At 49.4% G+C, this 25,999-nt stretch overlaps 1 protein-coding gene and 1 long non-coding RNA gene across 5 annotated transcripts in view; one reads left to right on the top strand and one right to left on the bottom strand.

Annotated features, from left to right (window-relative positions):
* The window catches only part of nme7 (NME/NM23 family member 7), a 325,065-nt gene that overhangs the window by 194,875 nt on the left and 104,191 nt on the right, over nt 1-25,999 (bottom strand). The gene's annotated exons all lie outside the window — the stretch shown is intronic.
* On the top strand, nt 8,564-20,215 carry LOC140427938 (uncharacterized). Its single transcript, XR_011948668.1, has 3 exons — nt 8,564-9,507; nt 17,970-18,067; nt 19,871-20,215. It is a non-coding gene; the product is annotated as an uncharacterized lncRNA (long non-coding RNA).

Here is a 25,999-nt window from a genome sequence, read left to right as displayed (position 1 = left end):
CCCACATCAGGGCGTCGGAAATTGCAAAGCTGGCCTCCCACGAGGCAGAAAGGGTGCAGGCCATTGCACAGGTGCAGGGCCTGAGCATCGAGGAGAGTGGCCGTTTCGCGCGCTTTTCTCGGATCCCTGCGCATGTGTGCCACGACCGAGTGGACAAGACCGAAAACCCGACTGCGCAGGTGCGTACGTTGGCCGACCGCACTGCGCATGTGCGATGGCGCACGAATCACGCTGACATCAGCATTATGACGTGTCCGAATTGTGGCTCCGCCCACTTAAAGCGGCAATGTCCGGCAAGAGGACGCTGATGTCTCCAGTGTGGCAAGCTTGGCCACTACGCAGCCCTCTGCAGATCCGCTCCACCGCTCAGCAGCCAGCGATCCCAGCTGCAGCGCAGGAGTATCCGCTCAATACAACAAGGCATGCCAGATTCTGATCCCGACAGCCCAACGGACCCTGATGCTGACTGCCTCAAGTCTCCATATCGGGTGGGCATCATAACCACACCTGCGCAACGCCTCTCGATCCCCAGTGTGGATCCCGACGACGAGTGGTGTGCTGTCCTCACAGTTAACAAGGCTCGCATCCGATTTAAACTGGACACCGGCGCGTCTGCGAACCTCATCTCACAATCCGACCTTGACACCTTCCAGGCCCGACCAAGCATTCTTCCACCGGCCTGCCAGCTCCTTAACTACAATGGCAATGCCATAGCTGCCAGTGGCTTGTGTCAACTAAGGGTATCCAACAAGGCGATCAAGGCAACGTTATGATTTGAAATCGTCAGGCCTGACAGGGCCTGCAGGCTCCTGAATCTGGTTCAGCGAGTCCACACTATGTCATCGGCACCGGCGACGGCCTCGCCCAATGGAACTTTGCAAGCCGACATAGACGACATTATCACGCAGTACCACAGCGTATTCGATGGAATGGGCACGCTCCCGTATCGATACAAAATACCGCTCAAGCCGAACGCCACCCCTGTAATCCATGCACCACGCCGGATGCCAGCGCCCCTCAAGGATCGTCTGAAAAAGGACCTCCAAGACCAGGGCATCATCTTGAAGGTCACGGAGCCAACAGACTGGGTCAGCTCCATGGTCTGCATAAAGAAGCCATCAGGGGAGCTCCGCATTTGCATTGATCCCAAGGATCTAAACCGCAACAGCATGCGGGAGCACTACCCGATCCCGAAGCGTGAAGAGTTAACCAGTAAGATGGCTCATGCCAAATTCTTCACTAAGCTGGTCGCCTCCCAGGGTTTTTGTCAAATATAGCTGGACGCGTCCAGTCGCAAGCTGTGCATGTTCAACACCCCGTTCGGCCACTACTGTTACAACCGCATGCCTTTCGGTATCATATCTGCCTCCGAAGTGTTTAATCGCATCATGGAGCAGATGATGGAGGGCATCGAGGGGGTACGAATATACATGGACGACGTGATCATCTGTGTCCACAACGCCCCAGGAACACATTGCTCGCCTCAAGCAGGTCTTCCAGCGAATTCATGAACATGGTCTCCAGCTCAACAGGGCCATGTGCTCATTTGGTCAATCTGATATAAAGTTTCTAGGCGACCACATCTCGCGGCAGGATGTGCGGCCAGACGCCGACAAGGTCTTGCTGATCAACGCCATGAAGACCCCGGAGGACAAGAAGGCGGTCCTCCGCTTCCTCGGGATGGTCAACTTTCTCGGGAAATTCATTCCCAATATGGCATCCCACACCACGGCCCTCCACCATCTTGTCACGAAGTTAACGGAATTCCAGTGGCTGCCCACACATGAAGCGGAATGGCGTGAGCTGAAGGCAAAGCTCACCACAGCCCCAGTTCTAGCGTTCTTCGACCCAACCAAAGAAACCAAGATATCAACTGATGCAAGCCAGGGTGGCTTTGGGGCAGTGCTCCTCCAGCGAGAGGGCTCCTTGTCCTGGGCACCAGTGGTATATGCCTCCAGGGCCATGACACCCACTGAGCAATGGTACGCTCCGATTGAGGAGGAGTGTCTGGGCCTCCTGACATGGATAGTCAAGTTTCACGACTACGTTTACGGCCTGCTGAAATTCACGGTGGAAACGGACCACAGGCCTCTCGTCCACATAATCCAGAAGGATTTTAATGACATGACAACTCGGTTACAGCGAATTCTTCTTCGACTTCTCCGCTATGACTTCGAACTTGTCTACGCGGCAGGCAAAGAGCTGATCATTGCAGATGCCCTATCCTGGTCCATCACCACACCGTGTGAACAAGGTGACTTCATCTGCCACATAGAAGCGCAAGTGCAATTGTGTGCCACCAACCTCCCAGCCTCTGACGAACGGGTGGTCCAAATTCGTGATGAAACGGCCAAGGATCCTTTACTGCAGCATGTGATGCAGCACCTTACCCATGGCTGGCAGAAGGGACAATGTCCCCAATTCTTTAATGTTAAAGATGAGCTGATGGTTGTGGAGGGAATCCTTCTGAAACTCAACAGGATCGTTATTCCTCAAAGCATGCAGGCTATGGTGCTGGGTCAACTCCATGTGGGTCACCTTGGAGTCGAGAAATGCCGACGCAGAGCTCGGGAGGCGGTTTACTGGCCGGGCATTAACCAGGATATTGCCAACACAGTCCTCAACTGCCCCACCTGTCAGAAGTTTCAACCGGCTCAACCCAAGGAAACACTGCAACAGCACAAGATCGTGACCTCTCCGTGGTCCAAAGTAGGTGTAGACCTTTTTCACGCCAAGGGGCGTGACTACGTACTCCTGGTCGACTACTTCTCCAATTACCCAGAAGTGGTGAAACTGTCCGACCTCACGTCGAAGGCAGTCATCAAAGCCTGCAAAGAAACGTTCGCCAGGGAAGGGACACCGCTCACGGTAATGAGCGACAACGTTCCATGCTTTTACAGCCAAGAATGGTCTGATTTTGCATAGTCCTACAACTTCCGTCACGTTACCTCCAGTCCCCACTCCCCGCAATCAAACGGGAAGGCCGAAAAAGGGGTCCAAATAGTCAAGCGGTTGCTGTGCAAAGCTGCAGACTGAGGCTCCGACTTCAACCTGGCAATGCTGACATACAGGGCAACCCCACTGTCCACTGGGTTGTCTCCAGCGCAGATGCTCATGAATCGCACTGAGGACCACAGTCCCAGCCATCCATGTTCCAGACCTTGACCACCTCACAGTACTACAAAAAGTGCAGCAGTCCCGGGCCCAACAGAAGGCCTCATATGATGCTTATGCCACGGATTTACCTGAGCTGACTCCAGCCGATCATGTTCGCGTCCAGTTGCCTGAGGGCAGTTGGTCAGCCACAGCTGTTGTTGTCAAACAAGTTGCCCCGAGGTCTTTCATTGTTCGCATGGCTGATGGCTCCCTGCTATGGCGCAACAGACGTGCATTGCGAAGAGTTCCACGCCCACCACCTGACCACAGTGCTCCGCCAGCTTTCATGCTTCCTCCGGACGTACCCTGCCACGAGGCCACCGATCCTGCCGGCCCACGCGACCACCGCAAGAGCAGAGATCCCACCTCTCCACGTGCAGGCGGCTCCTGATCCACCTCTGTGGCGATCGACAAGAATTCGTCGCCCGCCACAAAGACTGAATCTGTAGACTTAACTTTTGTCAATTTTTGTGACTGAATCCATCGACTTAACTCTTGTAAATATTGCTTAGTTTGCCATGTAACTGCACTATCAACACCTTCCCATGTATATACGTTTGTTCAATCACCGTTTGTATATAGTCAGGTATATATATATATATATATACACACCCCTCAGTATTTATTTAACTCAAAAAAAAAAAGGGAGGACGTCATAATATCCACTCATGTATATAATGAGATGCAGACAGGCAGTGATTGACACACAGGATGACCAGTAAGCACACAACACAGCACAGCCAATCACCAGACAGGACGCTACCACTACAAAGCCAGAGGGCACTAGGTTTCCCGCCCTCTCGAGACCCAGCTACTGAGACAGTCAGAGTCCACGAGCTAGCAAGCACAAACACCATGCGGTTGCTAGTAAGTCTGGTCAGGCTACTACAAGGTCACTAGTCAGATCAGTATAGTGTCGACCCACAGCTGAATATGTACAGCAGTTCATCTAGTTGAATAAAACAGTGTTGGATCTCCTCCTGTGTTAGAACAAAGAACAAAGAAAATTATAGCACAGGAACAGGCCCTTCGGCCCTCCCAGCCTGCGCCGATCCAGATCCTTTATCTAAAACTGTTGCCTATTTTCCAAGGATCTACTTCCCTCTGCTCCCCGCCCATTCATATATCTGTCTAGATGCATCTTAAATAATGCTATCGTGCCCGCCTCTACCACCTCCGCTGGCAAAGCTTCCAGGCACCCACCACCCTCTGTGTAAAAAAACTTCCCAAGCTTGTTGCTATCCACCCTGTCCATACCTCTCAATTTTGTAGACCTCAATCAGGTCCCTCCTCAACCTCCGTCTTTCCAACGAAAACAATCATAATCTACTCAACGTTTGTTCATAGCTAGCACCCTCCACGCCAGGCAACATCCTGGTGAACCTCCTCTGCACCCTCTCTAAAGCATCCACATCCTTCTGGTAATGTGGCGACCAGGACTGCACGCAGTATTCCAAATGTCCTATACAACTGTAACATGACCTGCCGACTCTTGTACTCAATACCCCGTCCGATGAAAGCAAGCATGCTGTATGCCTTCTTGACCACTCTATCGACCTGCGTTGCCACCTTCAGGGTACAATGGACCTGAACGCCCAGATCTCTCTGTACATCAATTTTCCCCAGGACTCTTCCATTGACCGTATAGTCCACTCTTGAATTAGATCTTCAAAAATGCATCACCTCGCTTTGCCTGGATTGAACTCCATCTGCCATTTCTCTGCCCAATTCTCCAATCTATCTATATTTTGCTGTAATCTCTGAGTCCCCCTCGCTATCTGCAACTCCACCAATCTCAGTATCATCTGTAAAATTGCTAATCAGACCACCTATACCTTCGTCCAGATCATTTATGCATATCACAACACAGCACGGATCCCTGTGGAACACCACTAGTCACCTTTCTCCATTTTTAGACACTCCCTTCCACCACTACTCTGTCTCCTGTTGCCCAGCCAGTTCTTTATCCATCTAGCTCGTACACCCTGAACCCCATACGACTTCACTTTTTCCATCAACCTGCCATGGGAAACTTTATCAAACGCCTTACTGAAGTCCATGTATATGACATCTACAGCCCTTCCCTCATCAGTTAACTTTGTCACTTCCTCAAAGAATTCTATTAGGTTTGTAAGACATGACCTTCCCTGCACAAAACCATGCTGCCTATCACTGATAAGTCTATTTTCTTCCAAATGTGAATAGATCCCATCCCTCAGTATCTTCTCCAACAGTTTGCCTACCACTGACGTCAAGCTCACAGGTCTAGAATTCCCTGGATTATCCCTGCTACCCTTTTTAAACAAAGGGACAACATTTGCAATTCTCCAGTCCTCCGGGACCTCACCCGTGCTCAAGGATGCTGCTAAGATATCTGTTAAGGCAACAGCTATTTTGTCCCTCGCTTCCCTCAGTAACCTGGGATAGATCCCATCTGGACCTGGGGACTTGTCCACCTTAATGCCTTTTAGAATAACCAAAACCTCCCCCTTCCTTATGCCGACTTGACCTAGAGTATTTAAACATCCATCCCTAGCCTCAACATCCGTCATGTCCCTCTCCTTGGTGAATACCAATGCAAAGTACTAATTAAGAATCTCACCCATTTCCTCTGACTCCACGCTTAAATTCCCTCTTTTGTCTTTGAGTGGGCCAATCCTTTCTCTAGTTACCCTCTTGCTCCTTATATACGAATAAAAGGCTTTGGGATTTTCCTTAACCCTGTTAGGCAAAGATATTTCATGACCTCTTTTAGCCCTCTTTATTGCGCGTTTGAGATTTGTCCTACTTTCCCGATATTCCTCCAAAGCTTCATCAGTATTAAGTCACCTAGATCTTATGTATGCTTCCTTTTTCATCTTAGCTAGTCTCACAATTCCACCCGTCATCCATGGTTCCCTAATCTTGCCATTTCTATCCCTCATTTTCACAGGGACATGTCTGCCCTGCACGCTAATCAACCTTTCCTTAAAAGACTCCCACATTTCAAACGTGGATTTACCCTTAAACAGCTGCTCCCAATCCAGATTTCCTAGCTCCTGCCGAATTTTGTTACACTTGGCCTTTCCCCAATTTAGCACTCTTCCTTTAGGACCACTCTCGTCTTTGTCCATGAGTATTCTAAAACTTACGGAATTGTGATCACTATTCCCAAAGTAATCACCGACTGAAACTTCAACCACCTGGCCGGGATCATTCCGCAATACCAGGTCCAGTATGGCCCCTTCCCGAGTTGGACTATTTACATACTGCTCTAAAAAACTCTCCTGGATGCTCCTTACAAATTCTGCTCCATCTACGCCTCCAACACTACATGAGTCCCATTCAATGTTGGGGAAGTTAAAAGCTCCCATCACGCCCACCCTATTGCTCCTACATTTTTCGATAATCTGTCCACATATTTGTACCTCTACTTCACACTCGCTTTTGGGAGGCCTGTAGTAAAGTCCCAACAATGTTACTGCACCCTTCCTATTTCTTAGCTCTACCCATATTGCCTCAGTGCTCGAATCCTCCATCGTGCCCTCCTTAATCACAGCTGTGATATAATCTCTGACCAGTAATCCAACTCCTCCACCACTTTTACCTCCCTCTCTATCCCTCCTGAAGCATCTATACCCTGGGATATTTAGTTGCCAGTCTTGCCCTTCCCTCAATCAAGTCTCAGTAACACCAATAACATCATATTCCCAGGTACTAATCCAAGCCCTAAATTCAACTGCCTTACCTGCTACACTTCTCGCATTGAAACAAATGCACCTCAGATATCCTGTCCCTTTGCGTTCATCATCTCTTCCCTGTCTACTCTTCCCCTTAGTCATATTGAGTTTATTATCTAGTACCTTACTGGCTTTAGTTGCTGCCTCTTTACTGACCTCTAACTTCATAATCTGGTTCCCATCCCCCTGCTAAATTAGTTTAAAACCTCCCCAACAGTGTTAGCAAAAGCACCCCCTAGGACATTGGTTCCAGTCCTGCCCAGGTGTAGGCCATCCGATTTGTAATGGTCCCACCGCCCCCAGAACCGGTTCCAATGTCCCAAAAATCGGAACCCCCTCCCTCCTGCAGCATCTTTCAAGCCGCGTATTCATTCTGACTATTCTTGAATTGATACTCTGACTGTCTCGTGGCACTGGTAGCAATCCTGAGATTACTACCTTTGAGGTCCTACTTTTTAAACTTATCTAACTCCCTAAATTCTCATTGTAGGATTGTTAGACGTCTGTTTCGAACTTCCCTGCATCGAGTGCAGTCCACATCGAACCAACCTGCCTAACACATCAGTTAGGTGGGGTTACAGGGATAGGGCGGCGATGTGGGCCTAGTTAGGGTACTCTTTCGGAGGGTCGATGCAGGCTTAATGAGTGATGCGACCATCAATTCACTCAAGGATTTGTGTCGGAGTAAAACAGTGGTTTTAATTAACTATCAACTTTGCCTGCCTGCGACTGGTACATACAGAGGACAGTCCTACAGGCCAGCTACTCTTATACTCCTTCAAAGGGGCGGAGCCATGGGCTGAGCCCGTACATGCGCCAACATCCTCCCGTGGGTGAAGCCATACAATGGCCCACAGATAAACCCCACAGGGTTAATAACATAGAACATAACTGGTGAATTAACTGTATTTACATTCACCACAATGGGCCGAATGGCCTCCTGCACTGTAGGGATTCTATGATTCTTTCTTTCCTTTGAGATGTTGTCTGGCTTCCCGTCAATACAAATTTTCAGCATTAACTTTTCTTTTTATAGATAGATTGATAATATGGTTATAAAAATGAATTCAAAATAATTTAATTAAACAGAATTATTATCTCCTGCAGCAAAACGTTCAGAAAAGTACATAAAGAATACAATCTCCTAAAAACTACTGCAGAGCTGCTTCTCGGAGGTAAAAGTCACAAATATTTATTTCACTGTTTTCCACTTGTTCGTCCTTTACATCTCCCATTTCATGTTGGTTCAGTATTAAACTGCCTCACAGGAACCAGCTACATGTTTAAGATCACTTCGTGTTCCTTATGTTTCCATTGTAAGTACGTCTGTTGCTAGGATACATCGTTCCCACTGCCTAGCAACAGCTGTTCCTTTATTCTAGTCACTGGGTGATCAGCATGCCCAAAGCTGCTAGAGTTAAAGAGTGCTGTGATTTTCCATTGCTGTGTTTCCGTTTAGGGAATCTGTAAATTATCTACTGCAATAAAAAAATAAAAATCTCCAAGGAAAAGACTATAACCTTTAAACTAGGAGGAAGGCATAAAAGAAAAAATAAATTTAGGACTTTGGGAGTTCACGTGTTACCGGTGAAAACAAATTAGCATACACATAAAACTTTTCATTAATTGTTAGCTAAGTGAAGCTTCCAAATCTGAACAAAATACACCATGAGAAAAAGACTAAAATGAAGCACTGAAGTGGACGGTCAGAACCTGATTCTTTGATGTTGGACTAAAGGAACTATTACAACCTTCAGCGCGTTGTTACTATAAATTGCTGAGATTAATTATGGATTAATTACAGAAACAGGAAAATATTCAAAAACTCAGAAAAGCTAATGCTGTTAGCATTTTGTGCTTGAAACCAATATAGTTTACTTCAATTTGAAAAGTTGACCCTGTATTGGGAAATTAAATATGCATGGTCATCTGATACTCAGGTATAACCTGGAGATATCGAGTTGATTGTTATAAGCCTCAAACTTCAGCTCCTTTGTACTGCACTTTCTGCCCCAGCGTCACTTTTGGGATCATGTCTGATGCGATCTTGGGCTCCCCCTGAAGTCCTGTAGTTACACTACATGAAACAGGCATTCTAGCCGTTTAGGACCATATGAAGGCCCGGCAGTGCTGTGTTTAAATTGCAAACATCCAAAAAGAATGACTGATATTTGAAATTGAGGCCCACCAACATAGGAGCATCACACAAGTAGCTTCATTTTAACCTTTGATCACACAGCCTATCATTGGAGCAATAAGTTGTTATTCTGAAATCTCTCTGTGCCTGTTGGGTAGATGTCCCAGCAGATACTTATGCAAGTGCTCACCCCCAAGATTTAAACAACCCCATTTCCAGAATTTGAGATTCTCTCATGGTTCCGCCTGATAGGCAGGCAACAGATGGGCATGCAGAAGCCCTGTTCTACTACACTTCCTGGGCCAAAATGGTGATACCAATCAATCCAGTCGAAACAGTAGTTAACAAGAACTGTGGTTTTAATCAGCTAGACTGTGCCCACCAGCAGCTTCTCCCGCACTGAGAGGCAGCCCCGGATCGATGGGTTATATACCTTCTCAGAAGGGCGTAGCCACAGGCGGAGCCAACAACAACGTCAACACAACAACAGTAACAGTGAGTAAATACAATAATATATACACAACAGCCATATGTGGCTCACCACATTCACCCCCTGTTTAAAAAAAAGTCCGGCGGGAGTGAAGTGGACTCACAGGTTCAGTCTCACAGAAGGGCATATTGTCCGCTGTGAACGTCGCAGTGTAGGCGCTGGCGTCGAGACCTTCGACACCGGGAGCACGTCGTCCTCACAACAGGGTCCCAAACAGGATGACGGCGCAGGGGCGGTGCTAATGGACCCCGGATGAGTTAATGGGTAGATGGCGAGGTAGAAGGAAGCGGTGAGGTGATGGTGGGCGCAGGGGTACCCGCGGGGGCCAGATTCCTGAGGGAGACTGTGTCCTGCCGCCCGTCGCGGTGTGTCACATATGCGTACTGAGGGTTCGCATGGAGGAGGTGAACCCTCTCGACCAAGGGGTCGGCCTTATGGCTCCTCGCGTGCTTCTGGAGGAGAACCGGCCCAGGAGTCGTGAATCAGGTAGGAAGCGAGACCCCGGAGATCGACGCCCTAGGAAAGACAAATAGACGGTCGTGAGGGGTCTCGTTAGTGGCAGTACACAAAAGTGACCGGATGGCGTGGAGCGCGCCAGGGAGGACCTCCTGCCAGCGGGCGACTGGAGACTTCTAGACCGTAGGGCCAGAAGGACGGCCTTCCAGACCGTAGCATTCACCGTCTCCACCTGCCCGTTTCCCCAGGGGTTCTAGCTGGTAGTCCTGCTCGAGGCAATGCCCTTACTGAGCAGGTACTGACACAGCTCATCGCTCATGAATGAGGATCGCCGTTCGCTGTGAATATGAGTGGGGAAACCGAACAGGGTGAAGATGCTGCGCAGGACATTGATGACTGTGGCAGAGGTCATGTCAGGGCATGGGAAGGCGAAAGGAAAACGTGAGTACTCAGCAACGACATTGAGGAAGTACACGCTACTATTGGTAGAGGGATTGAGTTCCGGAGTCGGGAGGTCATGTTGCAGCTGTACAGAACTCTGGTCCGGCCGCATTTGGAGTATTGCGTACAGTTCTGGTCACCGCATTATAGGAAGGACGTGGAGGCTTTGGAGCGGGTGCAGAGGAGATTTACCAGGATGTTGCCTGGTATGGAGGGAAAATCTTATGAGGAAAGGCTGACGGACTTGAGGTTGTTTTCGTTGGAGAGAAGAAGGTTAAGAGGAGACTTAATAGAGGCATACAAAATGATCAGGGGGTTGGATAGGGTGGACAGTGAGAGCCTTCTCCCGCGGATGGATATGGCTGGCACGAGGGGACATAACTTTAAACTGAGGGGTAATAGATATAGGACAGAGGTCAGAGGTAGGTTCTTTACGCAAAGAGTAGTGAGGCCGTGGAATGCCCTACCTGCTACAGTAGTGAACTCGCCAACATTGAGGGCATTTAAAAGTTTATTGGATAAACATATGGATGATAATGGCATAGTGTAGGTTAGATGGCTTTTGTTTCGGTGCAACATCGTGGGCCGAAGGGCCTGTACTGCGCTGTATTGTTCTATGTTCTATGTTCTATGTTACGATCAGTGGAGGGGAGTGGCCCTTTGAAATCCATACGGAGGCGTTCAAAAGGGCAGGAGGTCGTCACCAGGTGGGCCTTGTCTGGCCGATAGAAGTGCGGCTTGCCTCCGCGCAGACTTGGCAGTCCCTGGTCATGGCCTTGACCTCCTCTGTGGAGTAAGGCAGGTTGTGGGCCTTGACAAAGTGGAGAAGCTGGGTGACCCCCGGGTGACAGAGGTCGTTGTGGATAGCCCATAACCGGTCAGCCTGCGCGTTGGCGCAGGTGCCACAGGACAGGGCATCTGGGAGCTCATTGAACTTCCCAGGATGATACAAGATGTCGTAGTTATAGGTGGAGAGTTCTTAATTTTGCCCCGCTGCGTGTTGTTGAACATGAAGGCAACCGACCGTTAGTCTGTGAGGAGAGTAAATCTCCTGCCGACCAGGTAATGCCTCCAGTGCCGCACAGCTTCCACAATGTCTTGCGCCTCCTTTTCAACAGAGGAGTGTCGAATTTCGGAGGCATGGAGGGTACGGGAAAAAAAGGCGACAGGCCTCCCTGCCTGGTTAAGAGTGGCTGCCAGGGCAAAGTCAGACGCATCGCTTTCCACCTGGAATGGGATGGATTTGTCCACGGCGTGCATCGTGGCCTTGGCAATTTTGGATCTGATGCGGTTGAAGGCCAGGTGGGCCTCAGCCATCAGGGGAAAGGTGGTGGACTTAATGAGTGGGCTGGCTTTGTCCGCGTAGTTGGGGACCCAAGCACCTTTTCAGGGCTTTGGGGCAGTGGGGGAGGGAGAGTTGCAGGAGGGGGCGCATGCGTTCGGGGTCAGGGCCTAGGACTCCGTTTTCCACCACATAGCCGAGGATGGCTAGCCGGGTTGTGCGGAAAACGCATTTCTCCTTATTATATGTCAAATTAAGGAGTTGGGCGGTGCGGAGGAATTTTTGAAGGTTGGCATCGTAGTCCTGCAGGTCATGGCCGCAGATGGCAACATTATCCAAGTACAGGAATGTGGCCCGCAGCCCGTACTGGTCGACCATTCGGTCCATTGTTTGTTGGAAGACCGAAACCCCGTTGGTGACGCCGAAGGGGACCCTGAGGAAATGGAAGAGATGGCCATCTGCCTCAAAGGCAGTGTATTGGTGGTCTTCCCGCCGGATAGGGAACTGGTGGTACGCGGACTTCAAGTCCACCGTAGAGAAGACTCGATACTGCGCAATCTGATTGACCATGTCAGATATGCGTGGGAGGAGGTACGCATCGAGCTGCGTGTACCGGTTGATCGTTTGACTGTAGTCGATGACCATCCGGTGTTTCTCCCTGGTCCTGACGACCACCACTTCTGCTCTCCAGGGGTTATTACTGGCCTCAATGATCCCTTCCCTCAGGAGTCGCTGGACCTCTGACCTGACGAAGGCCTTGTCATGAGCACTGTACCGTCTGCTCTGGATGGCGACGGGCTTACAGTCTGGGGTGAGGTTCGCGAAGAGCGAGGGAGGGGCGACCTTCAGGGTCACAGAGCTACAGACGGTGAGAGGGGACAGGGATCCCCCGAACTTCAGGCTTAGACTACGGAGGTTGCACTGAATGTCTAAACCCAGTAGGAGAGGAACGCAGAGATGGGGGAGGACATAGAGTTTGAAATTGGCGTATTCGATGCCCTGTATTGCCAGGTTGGCGGTGCAGTACCCCCGGATCTGCACGGAGTGTGATCCAGAAGCTAGGGATATGACTTGTGAGAGGGGGAGGACCAGAAGGGAACAGCACCTTACCGTGTCCGGGTGGACAAAGCTATCCGTGCTCCCGGAGTCGAAGAGGTAGGACGTCTCCTGCCCGTTGAGGCTGATGGCCATCATCGAGCTTTGAAGATGGCAAGGCCGGGACTAGTCAAGTTGAATGGAGCTGAGTTAATGAGTGTCGTTCTGGTCGCAAAATGGCGGCGTCGACGAAGTCGGACAAAAAGGCTGCCCCCATGGATTGCACACGGTGTTCGACGTCAATGTCATCAGACAAGATGGCTGCCCCCATGGATTGCACACGGCGAGTGACACGTCAGCAGAGGGCGCTCCGGGCAGGTACAATGCCACGCTGCAGGGTCTGAGAGTCTCAGACTGGGCTCGACAGGCTTTTGATTTTTAGGCTTAGCTAGGCATACTTTAGCGTAGTGCCCCTTTTTGCCACACTTGTTACATGTGGAGTTGCGAGCCGGGCAACGCTGCCTGGGGTGCTGGCCCTGACCGCAGAAGTAACAGCATGGTCCTCCAGAGCTGGATGGCTGCCCCGCGGCGCAGGAATGAGGCACGCCTGGGTCGGGTAATGGCTGCGCCTCCGATATCCCCGAGGATGCTGCGTGGTCATCACGGTAGCATTGTGGGCAGCGCAATTGCTTCACAGCTCCAGGGTCCCAGGTTCGATTCCGGCTTGGGTCACTGTGCGGAGTCTGCACGTCCTCCCCGTGTGCGCGTGGGTTTCCTCCGGATGCTCCGGTTTCCTCCCACAGTCCAAAGATGTGCAGGTTAGGTGGATTGGCCGTGATAAATTGCCCTTAGTGTCCAAAATTGCCCTTAGTGTTGGGTGGTGTTGCTGGGTTGTGGGGATAGGGTGGAGGTGTTGACCTTGGGTAGGATGCTCTTTCCAGGAGCCGGTGCAGACTCGATGGGCCGAATGGCCTCCTTCTGCACTGTAAATTCTATGATCGGATGGGAAGGCATCCAGGCTCTGGAAGGCCACTTCCAGCGAGGTAGCCAGCTTCACAGTCTCCTCAAGGTCGAGGGCCCCCTTTTCTAGAAGCTGCTGCCGGATGTAGCTGGACCGGACACCTGCCACATAGGTGTCCCGGACCATCAGCTCCGCATGCTCGACCGCTGTGACAGTCCTGGAGTTACAACTGCGGACGAGTACACTCAGTTCACATAGGTATTCAGCCAGTGACTTACCCTGGCGCTGACGCCGCGTGGTCAGGAGGTGTAAAGCGAGTACCTTGTTCACCGGCCTCACGAACTGTCGTTTGAGCAGCTCCACTGCCTCTGTGTATGAGGCCGCGTCTCTGATGAGTTGGAAAATCCTGTGGCTCACCCGGGCGTTGAGGAGACGCTGTTTAATTTCCGGGGAGACCTCGGCGGCGAAGGAGCTGAGATAGACCTCAAAGCAATTGAGCCAATGCTCAACTATTGCCGTAGCCTCCGGCGCCTGCGGGTCAAGATCGAGGCGTTCTGGTTTTAAAACTGCTTCCACGTTAAAAAAAATTCCAGCTGATTAAATTGATATCAATCAGTCCAGCTAGAATGTGCCCACCAGTAGCTTCTCCCGCACGGAGAGACCGTCCCGGATCGATGGGTTATATACCTTCTCAGAGGGGCGGAGCCACAGGCGGAGCCAACAGCAACATCAACACAACAACAGAACAGTGAGTAAATACAATAATATATACAACAGCCATACGTGGCTCACCACAAATGGCACCTCTGAAATTTTTACAACTCGGAAGTCTGTCCCTTAACATGTCTTGGTGGCTCCTCTTAACATCTTTCCACCAGAAATAAAACTATTCCAAGTTTCAAATGCATGGGAACAACACGGCCTGGAGGTTTTCTCCAAGCCACACACACTATCCTGACTTGGAAATAGATCACCAGTCCTTCGCTATCACTGGGTCAAAATCCTCGAATTCCCTCGCCATGAATGAATATTTTTTTAAAGTTTCTCTCTTATCTTCATATAAACAGCATTTTGCATACGATTGATAGGTGATGGGATCTTTGAGCACTGAAACTAGTTAGGGTTTACCCACAAATTGTTTTTGAACTCAGTTCATCCTTGGTTTCATATTTTTATACTGTTCATTAGGACTGCCTTTCGCCAGCTTCACTTTTTTACATTAAATTCAAGGGGTTAAAATTCCCAGTATTTTTAGTGCACTACTTAAAACACTAAACATTTACTTATAATACTTTAATGGGGTTGATAATCTGTTTATTTTAAACATATAAATGACCGTAAGTAATGTACACAAAAATTTGGTGCTAAGATGTTAAACTGTAGGCCACCAAAAATAAAACACAGAAGAATTTTAATCTCATTGAACCTTATTAAAGTTGGGGTTACTAGGTTACGGGGATGGGGTAGATATGTAGGCTTGAGTAGGGTGCTCTTTGTGAAGGCCTGTGCAGACTCGATGGGCAGAATGGCCTCTTCCGGCACTGTAAATTCTTTGATCTATGATCTATTGCAGGACTCAATGACTCAGCAAACTCATCTAGTGTCTACCAGAGTGCTACAATCCAGCAAAGTGTTGTATCTATGCTAAGGTTGGCAGGAAAGGCAATACCTCAACATTAGACAGCCACATAAATCATTATGGAAAAGACCATGTTTGAGAAATGCAATGGGGATACTGGGAGAGGACAGGATGTGGGGGAACTGTGATGGTCATCATATTGTCTGTTTGGCTCAGCAGTAGTAAGGTTACGGAATCCAGTCCCACTCAAGTATTTGAGGTGACACTTCAGTACGTTACTGAAAGCATGCACGGTGGCACAGTGGTTAGCATTTGCTGCTTCACTGCACCAGGGACCCAGGTTTGATTCCGGCCTTGGGTGACTGTCTGTGTGGAGTTTGCATGTTCTCCCTGTATCTGCGTGGGTTTCTTCTGGGTGCTCCAGTTTCCTCCCACAGTCCAAAGATCTGTAGGTTTGGTGGATTAGCCATGATCAATGCGCAGGGATGGGGGAGGGAACCTAGGTAGAGTGCTCATTAGGAGGGTTGGTGGAACTCGATGGGCTGAATGGCCTCCTTCTGCACTGTAGGGATTCTATGGAAGAAACTAAATCAAAGTTCCATCTGCTTGTTTGTGGCATCATAAAATATCCGATAAAGCTATTTGGAGAAGAGCAGGATGACTCTCACTACCCAACCAACAGATTTTCCTCAACTGACAACACCAAAATGGATTAGCTATTCAGTGCTCTCATTTCATAGAATCACTGAATAGCACAACATTTGTTATTTGTGGGACCAAGTTGTACATAAATTTCCTACTGTGTTTGCCTAGAAAACAACAGACGATACTTTGTTTGGAATACATGAAAGGAAGCTATGTCAATTCAACGGCCAAGAAATTTGATCACACGAGAATGGGAATGTAGGTAGAGGGGTCTGCATTGCACATGCCTTTTACCAAGGCCACAGGGCCCACATAAAATGAGGGCTGGTAGTTCATTATCATGCTCTGAAGAAGAGTTATACAGGCTCGAGAAATAACTATTTTCTCTATCCACGGATTCTGCCAGACCTGCTGAGATTTCTTTCTGCTTTTGTTTCAGATTTCAGCATCCAAAGTATTTTGCTTTTATTTTAGTTACTTATCATGGGTCGGGGCGGACGGCGCACAGTGGTTAGAACTGCTGCCTACAGCGCTGAGGACCCGGGTTCGAATCCTGGCCCTGGGTCACAGTCCGTGTGGAAAAATTTGAAAAGAAATAATTGGGCACTCTAAGTTTGTCATGGGTCAGGCGTGCAGTCAGTACTACCTTCACAATGCTGCTTATTTGGTTGTACATCTGCTTGGAAGGATGGGAAATTAAACATTTCTTTTTTTTTTAAATTTAGAGTACCCAATTCATTTTTTTTCCAATTAAGGGGCAATTTAGCGTGATCAATCCACCTACCCTGCACATCTTTGGGTTGTGGGGGCGAAACCTATGCAAACACGGGGAGAATGTACAAACTCCACACGGAAAGTGACCCAGAGCCGGGATCGAACCTGGGACCTCGGGGCCGTGAGGCTGCAGGGCAAACTCACTGCGCCACCGTGCTGCCCTGGAAATTAAACATTTCTAACATGACAGTCAACAGTATATCTTAAAGGGGAGGTTTGCTACAGCTCAAAACAATAGGTAACAACAGCTGTAAATCAAGCAACCAGGTATTCTAATGTCCCTTTGGAAGCCCAGGAGCAGATGATGGGCAGGAGGAGGAAATCCTTTTCACCCACTACCCCAACGAGTAGGAAACCCTCTGGGCAACATATCAATCCCCATCATGTAATGTGTTACAACAGAAATTGAAGGGTAGAATGTGTCCCTCATTCTGCTACCCAATTAATTTTTTACCAATTAAGGGGCAATTTAACGTGGCCAATTCACCTACCCTGCACATCTTTGGGTTGTGAGGGTGCCACTGTGCCACCTTTGCAAAACCCAACTTGGATTTTTTAAAAATTCATTTACAGAACGTGGGCATCACTGGCTAGGCCAGCATTTATTGCCAATCGTTAATTGCTCTCGAGAAGGTGGTGGTGGGCTGCCTTCTTGAACCACTGCAGTCCGTGGTGTAGGTACACACAGAGCGCTGTTAGGCAGGTTCCAGGAGTTCAACCATGCAAAAGTGAAGGGACGGTTATATATTTCCAAGTCAGAATGGTGAGTGACTTGGAGGGAAAATACCAGGTGTGGTGTTCCCATGCATCAGTTGAACTTGTCCTTCTAGATGGTATTAGTCGTGGGTTTCGAAGGTGCTGCCTAAGGAGCCTTGGTGAGTTCCTGCAGTGTATCTTGTAGATGGTACACACTGCTGTTATTAAGCACCAATGGTAGAGGAAGTGAATGTTCTGGATGGGCTGCTAATCAAATGGGCTGCTTTATCTGGATGGTATAAAGATTCTTGAGCATTGTTGGAGCTGCACTCATGCAGGCAAGTGTAGAGTATTCCATTAAGCTCCTGATTTGTGCCGTTTAATAATAAATTTTGGATACCCAATTATTTTTTTTCCAATTAAGGGGCAATTTAGCATGTCCAATCCACCTACCCTGCACGTCTTTTGGGTTGTGGAGATGAGACCCACGCAGACACGAGAATGTGCACACTTCACACGGACTGTGATCCTGGGCTGGGATCAAGGTGTTGAGGGAGGTATTGGAACTTAGGCCTGCATCTCTTTTGTCTGTCCACAGATGGCCAAGAGAATGATGGAACCAGGAACTGGAGAGGGCCCCAGACCAGGACTGCCTCAAGCTTTGATGATGACTCCCTACAAGCCCACCTCCAGGCTGTAAGTAATAGGTAGGAAGTCCTCATACCTGCTGACAGAAAGAGGAAACCTCCCAGCCAGATGAGAGCAGCTTGGAAGGAGATCGCATCAGAGGTCAGCTGGCTGGAATCATACCAGGGCAAAGGATGGTTGTAGTTATTGGAGGGGAATCATCTCAGCCCCATTACATTGCAGCAGGGGTTCCTCAAGGCAGCACCTCAGCTAGACGATCATCACATTGTCCTGTGGATGCGACAATTGGCTTCCAGTAACCATGGCCATCTTCCCCTGTGCCAGATATGACACCCACTGACACTTCTTGTTCTCCAGTTGTCAGTCTCCTGTCATACATAATTGAATGCTCTCTTCATATCAAGCACAGCTATTTGCACCCTCCTGTCATTCCGTTAGAATTGCATGGAACCATAGACTTCCTACAGTGCAGAAGGAGGCTATTCGGCCCATCGAGTCTGCTCCAACCCTCTGTAAGAGCAACCAACCCAGGCCCACTCCCTCACCCTATCCCCATAACCCCACCTAACCTGCACATCTTTAGACACTAAGGGGCAATTTAGCATGGCCAATCCACCTAACATGCTCATCTTTGGACTGTGGGAAGAAACCAAAGGACCCGGAGGAAACCCACGCAGACACGGGGAGAAAGTGCAAACTCCACACAGGCAGTTACCCAAGGCTGGAATTGAACCCTAGTCCCTGCCGCTGTGAGGCAGCACTGCTAACCACTGTGCCATCTAAGATTGAGCAGATTCTTGCTCAATGCTGTGACAATTAGTGTATTAGTTAATAATAATGTTGCTTCACCAAATAGACAATTACTCTCGCTTGTGCCCAATTAAATTAATTGTACCATTATGGCCACTGACCCTACATGAATTTCATCCTATATGAATTTCGTTGGCATTAGTAACTCAATAAGCTTAAAGATGATTATTTAGGTGACTGGAAAAAAAATTCCCGTTAATATGGGTCAATCTTGATGCATGGAGTGAAATTCATGCTTTAATTATTATATCCAAAGATAACATGAGGCTATAGCTAAATAAATCTTGTGGCTTACTGTATGCAAAACATTAATTACTTACAAGAATCAGCTAAAACGGAGTGTGTATGAGTATGTGTGTGTTTGTGTGTGTGTCAGATACAGTACTCAAAGTCGTGCCCCTGAAAAAAGAAAATAGTCATCTTTGCAGGAATATCTAAAACTCTGAATGTGGAAGTCAACCAGCAAGCAAAAAACGATCACAGCTGGGAAAAAAACCCTGAAATAGCTCTACCAAACCACAGGACACCTGAATGAAAGAATAAAATACTCGCATACAGAAGTCAACTATACTTGAATCAATTTAAATAGAACATAGTGCAGAAGGAGGCCATTCGGCCCATCGAGTCTGCACCGACCCACCTAAGCCCTCACCTCCACCCTATCCCCATAACCGAATAACCCCTCCTAACCTTTTTGGCCACTAAGGGCAATTTATCATGGCCAATCCTCATGGCACGTCTTTGGACTGTGGGAGGAAACCGGAGCACCCGGTCACAATGCATCTACTCCTCACAACTTAATGTTCTGTGTAACTTTAAATTTAGATTTACTCACTATTCAATTCTTACTTCTAATCCGTATAAATGTAGATACATGTGTTTTACCATTTCTCCTTGTCTTTTTAGTAGTTAAGAAACTTAATGCTATCATAACTCAAGAAAGCTTGGTTAAATAAGCTCTTTTTTAAAAGGACGGTTGGATCTGGAAAAAGTATCCAAAGCAAAGGAAACTTTGTTAGATTAAACCTGTTTTTCTACCAGCAGAGGGTGGGTTGAATAAAGACATGGAGCCAGTCATCGTCCTCACCTGGGTTTGTAAACATTTGGGGCTATCTCAGCCGGATGGTGACAAATCAAGGAGTCTCACCTGGATCAACAGCTTTCGGGGAACCTCACCTGGGGCTACTTCTAACAACTGAGCGGAGAAGGGAGACGGGCTTGAATTACATCAATGTAGGCAACAAACTGATTCAACCTTTTGAACTTCATGGTTACGGTTCGGGATTACCTCAAGAAACCCACAGCAAGGACTTGCCAGATTCAGCTGGCAGACATCTTTGAACCTATTATCTGGATTCACCTGCTTACCTGAAGAACCACTGTGATCAGACGAACCCCCCCCCCCCCCCCCCCCCCATTCCCACCAAGTCTACACTTCCAGAGCAATCGGAGGTGGTCTGGACAGTTTCCATGACCGAAAGTGGCAACCTATGCCCACTCATGGATTTCCACAATATACAGTGAGCAATGATCTAATCAGGGTAGCTATTATCCTGTAGCAAAAAGCTTGCAAGTTGAAGCAGGCCCTATTTATATTGCTGCCAAGAAGGCAAATATTGTAGTGCGTGGAATTGCAAGAATCCCAATGCGTCTATTGACCAATGAAGGTAGGCTTGAAGGAGCCAGCCATAAAGAATCTATCGACAGATTTTGTAACTAGTATATCGAGGAAAGTATCCTGATGAGTACAAGATAAAAAGCTTCTATGTATCTTTTTTTCAGCAGTAGTCAAAGTTCTGTAATGCCGAACAATGTAAAAATCATTCATTTTTAAAACCGGAAATAAACTTTATTTAAAAATTACAAAATATATTTGGCAGAATTCTCTGTTCCTCAGACTAAGTGTTGTCGCCAGTTCAGAATTTGCGGACTTCCATGACAGCAAAACTGGCACCGCATCTGGACCAATTCAGCGAATGTTAAGGTGTTGGCAACAGTGCAAGTGGAACTCAATCTCGGACCCGGATTCGCCGGGTCAGAGATTGACATTCAGGAGGCTGACAAGCTGCAGCTGCATAAACACACTTCACTCCCCACACACACCATCCCAGCTAACAAGTTGGCAGCAAGGAGAGCGGCCCAAGATTCACTGACGCCGAGCTGAAGACCTGGTGGAGGAGAGGCGGTTGACCCCAGCCCAGGAAGGAGGTTGCCAGCAGCCGCCATTCGCTGTTGCACAGTCCCAGAGCATGCAGACCCTGGTCGAGGCCAGAGCGGGCCTCTAGGACCTGCAGCGCCAGGTGGTGGCGGATCCTCAAGGGAAGGCTCCACTTGCACTCCCGACCCATGGAGTAGCCCAGGGCCAGCGGGCTCCCTGAGGGAAGAAGAGGTGATGGGGCCATGCCAGATGACACCCACAGGGGAGGTACCGGAACATCGCAGCACCTCGGACTCTCTCGTTCTCTTCCCCCCCCCCCCCCCCCTTTCCCAGCGCATCTGGTGGGCAGCGGGCAGAACATAGCGGCTGGGACATCCGAGCATCAGGACCCATTCGCCCTGTAAGACCACCCTCCCCGTTAGATACCAGCTAAGTTGACAAGGTTGCAGGACACAGTTTAGTTATGGGGGCTAGGGTATGACTCCGTATATATGTTGTCACATTAAACACCTGTTCACACTGTTACAATCTGCCTCAGTGCTCTGTCAGATAGGTGTGAAGGGTGGTCTGGGCTGGTCAACGGGAGGGGGGGGGCTCGAACATGCTAGGAATCATCAAGTGTGCCCGGGTATTGGGCGCAGACGTGCATGATGCGCAGCTGATGGTCACATATCAGCTGTACGTTCATCGATTGGAACCCCTTTTGGTTGGTGTAGAGTAGCCTGTCATCTGTAGGTGTTCGTAGGATGACATGCATCTTGTCGATCACCCCGTGTCGTGTTGGGTGTTCCAATATACAAACGAACCAACACGGTTGTAGATGGTACAACTCTGTTTTATTATTCTGTACAATACAACTGTTAACTTCTGGCTGTGGTTCGTACTTCACCAGTTAACCTGTGGACCCAGCCCTAGCACTAACTTAGAGAGGCACTCAGCACATGGTGCATGTCTGAGTGGCATGCTGTGAGCTCTGTGCTCGGAGCTATCTCCTGGTGGAATAAGTGGGATCTGTGGTGTTCCCTGTTTTATAGTGCGTGTGCTCTCACTGGTGATTGGCTGTGATGTTGCGTGTGTGTTGATTGGTCCGTCTACCTGTCCATCAGTGTGCGTGTGTGATTGCACCATGATATGTTAATATGGATATCATGACATCCCCCTTTTTCACAAGGATATGTGCCTACATGGTAATAAATATTGGTGTGTACTGAGTGTGGCTGAGTATGTGTGTGCAATATTTACAACATGTACATGAGACTAAACTATATACATAGGAAGGTGTCAGGTGCAACAGAGCAACGAGGTTGTACCACAAACAAAACAAGTGCAATCATCGAATATCGAAAGAGAACTCCTGGAACGACAAAAAAAGAAACACTTTAACATTGTTGCACAACAATTCAGTGAGTCCAATGTGCAAACAGGCTCATAAGTCCAGTCTAGTAGGTGGGCGACGAATTTGGGTTGACCGCCTCAGGGGTGGGTCAGGATCCACCGGCTGAGGAATGGGCCTGGCCACGGGCGATAGAGGAATAGGCACAGTGGCAGGAAGCTCCACGAAGTCGACATCAGGGACAACAGGAGGGCGTGGCACCGGTTCATGATCACGTAGCGAGCGTGGAAGCAGCCGAAGGGCCCGCCGATTACGCCGGCGAATGGAGCCATCAGGCATGCGAACCAGGAACGAGCGGGGAGCCACACGGCGGAGAACCTCGGCGGTTGCCAACCAGCCACCCTCTGGTAGGTGGATGCGGACGTTGTCTCCAGGCGCCAAGGCAGGAAGATCAGTTGCCCGAGTGTCATGTGCCACCTTCTGCTGAGCACGCTGCTGTCACATCCTTTGCAGTACTGGAGCATGGTCGGGTTTAGGAACATGAATGGACGGCACAGTGGTCCTGAGGGTGCGACCCACCAACAGCTAGGCCGGTGATAGGCTTGTGGACAGTGGGGCCGAGCAATAGACCAGCAGGGCTAAACAGAAATCTGATCCGGCATCAGCAGCCTTGCAGAGGAGCCGCTTCACGACATGGACGCACTTTTCCACCTTGCCATTCGACTGGGGATTCAAAGGGCTGGGCGTCACGTGTGTGAAGCCATATGAAGCGGCAAAAGAAGACCATTCATGGCTCGCAAAACAGGGCCCATTGTCCGACATGACGGTAAGCGGAATGCCATGGTGAGCAAAGGTTTCTTTACATGCTCTGATTACAGCTGATGATGTCAAGTCGTGCAGGCGTATGACCTCCGGATAATTGGAAAAAGAGTCAATTATGATGACATAGTTCCTGCCGAGCGCATGAAAAAGGTCCACACCCACCTTTGCCCAGGGGGACGTTACCAACTCATGGGGCTGAAGCGTCTCAGGGGGTTGCGCCGGCTGAAACTTTGGCAGGTGGGGCAGTTGAGCACCATGTTGGCGATGTTGTCGCTGATGCCCGGCCAGTACACAGCTTCTCGGGCCCTCCGCTTGCACTTTTCAACCCCGAGATGGCCTTCGTGCAATTGTTCGAGGACAAGCTGTGTGGGATCACAATCCGGTCCAACTTTAGGAGGACACCATCAACGACGGCCAAGTCCTCCCGGACATTGTAGAATTGTGGGCACTGCCCCTTGAGCCACCATTCCGTCATGTGGCGCATCACACGTTGTAGAAGGGGGTCAGCCGCAGTCTCACGGCGAATGTGGGCCAGACTTGCACCAGTAGCTGGCAGATTGGTCGATGTGACAGACGAACCCCCCCCCCCCGATTCGGGCGGTGTGCTCACTGCTCTGGACAGGGCATCCGTAATGATGAGGTCATTTCCCGGTGTGTAGACAAGTTGGAAGTCTTTTCTCCTGAGCTTGAGCAGAATGCGCTGGAGGCGAGGGGTCATCTCATTGAGGTCCTTTTGTATGTTGCCGACCAGGGGGCGATGGTCGGTCTCCACGGTGAACTGCGGAAGACCATACACATAGTCATGGAATTTATCTATGCCGGTTAACAAACCCAGGCACTCATAGAACATAGAACATTGCAGCGCAGTACAGGCCCTTCAGCCCTCGATGTTGCGCCGACCTGTGAAACCACTCTAAAGCCCATTTACACTATTCCTTTATCGTCCATTTGTCTATCCAATGACCATTTGAATACCCTTAGTGTTGGCGAGTCCACTACTGTTGCAGGCAGGGCATTCCACACCCTTACTACTCGGAGTAAAGAACCTACCTCTGACGTCAGTTTTATATCTATCTCCCCTCAATTTAAAGCTATATCCCCTCGTGCTAGACATCACCATCCGAGGAAAAAGGCTCTCACTGTCCACCCTATCCAATCCTCTGATCATCTTGTATGCCTCAATTAAGTCACCTCTTAACCTTCTTCTCTCTAACGAAAACAGCCTCAAGTCCCTCAGCCTTTCCTCATAAGATCTTTCCTCCATACCAGGCTACATTCTGGTAAATCTCCTCTGCACCCTTTCCAATGCTTCCACATCCTTCCTATAATGCGGCGACCAGAATTGCACGCAATACTCCAAATGCGGCCGCACCAGAGTTTTGTACAGCTGCAACATGACCTCATGGCTCCGAAACTCAATCCCTCTACCAATAAAAGCTAACACACCGTACGCCTTCTTAACAACCCTCTCAACCGGAGTGGCAACTTTCAGGGATCTATGTATATGGACACTCGTCCTCAATCTGCGCATAGCGCTGTTCTGTGGGGGTCATGGCCCGCGAGGCATAGGCAACCGGGGCCCATGATGCAGTGTCATCCCGTTGCAGGAGTACCGCCCCAATGCCGGACTGGCTGGCATCAGTCGAAATCTGTGTGTCTCGAGTAGTGTCGAAGAACGGCAATACCGGGGCGGTGGTGAGCTTGATCTTGAGCTCTTCCCATTCCTTCTGGTGTGCGGGCAGCCATTGGAACTCCGTAGTCTTCTTTACCAGGTGGCGAAGAGCCGTTGTGTGCGAGGCAAGGTTGGGAATAAACTTCCCCAGGAAGTTGACCATCCCGAGAAAGCATAGCACTGCCTTCTTGTCTGCCGGCTGCGGCATGGCTGCAATAGCTGCCACTTTGTCGGCATCCGGACACACCCCTGACCGGGATATGTGGTCCCCCAGAAACTTTAGCTCAGTTTGGCCAAAAGAACACTTGGCTCGGCTGAGGCGCAGGCCGTGCTCTCGTATCCGAGCAAAGACGCGCTGGAGACGACTGATGTGCTCCTGTGGTGTGGTGGACCAGATGATGACGTCGTCAACATAGATGTGCACCCCTTCGATGCCCTCCATCATCTTTTCCATGATTCGATGAAACACCTCGGATGCAGAGATGATGCCAAACGGCATCCTATTGTAGCAGTATCTGCCAAAGGGAGTGTTGAACGTGCACAGCTTCCTGCTGATCCAGCAGAATCTGCCAAAAACCCTTTGAGGCATCAAGTTTGGTGAAAATTTTAGCCCGGGCCATTTCGCTCGTGATTTCTTCCCGTTTGGGTATGGGGTAGTGTTCCCTCATGATGTTATTGTTCAGGTTTTTGGGGTCGATGCAGATCTGGAGCTCACCAGAGGGCTTTTTAATGCACACCATGGAGCTGACCCATGGCGTAGGCTCCGTGACCCGGGAAAGCACTCCTTGGTCCTGCAGATCCTGCAGCTGCTGCTTGAGGCGGTCCTTGAGTGGTGCTGGGACTCTACGAGGTGCGTGAATAACCGGGGCGTCGTCCGGTTTGAGCCGTATTCTGTAAGTGTAGGGCAGTGTGCCCATGCCCTCGAAAGCTTCCTGGTTGTGGGCGAGGAGCAAGTGGAGCTGTGCCCTAAAGTCTGCATCCGGGAAATCGGACGTGCCTTCTGGAGACAGAGTGTGTACCCGCTGAACGAGGTGGAGAATCTTGCACGCCTGTGCGCCTAGCAGAGAGTCCTTCGAGGATCCAACTATCTCAAAAGACAGTGTGGCTGTGTATGAATTGTGTGCAACCTCGAGCTGGCAAGACCCCATGGCCGGGATAACATTACCGTTGTAATCAACCAACTGA

The sequence above is a fragment of the Scyliorhinus torazame genome, chromosome 8 (genome assembly GCF_047496885.1).
Source record: "Scyliorhinus torazame isolate Kashiwa2021f chromosome 8, sScyTor2.1, whole genome shotgun sequence".
Classification (NCBI taxonomy): domain Eukaryota; kingdom Metazoa; phylum Chordata; class Chondrichthyes; order Carcharhiniformes; family Scyliorhinidae; genus Scyliorhinus; species Scyliorhinus torazame.
This window is presented reverse-complemented; position numbering and strand designations above follow the sequence as displayed.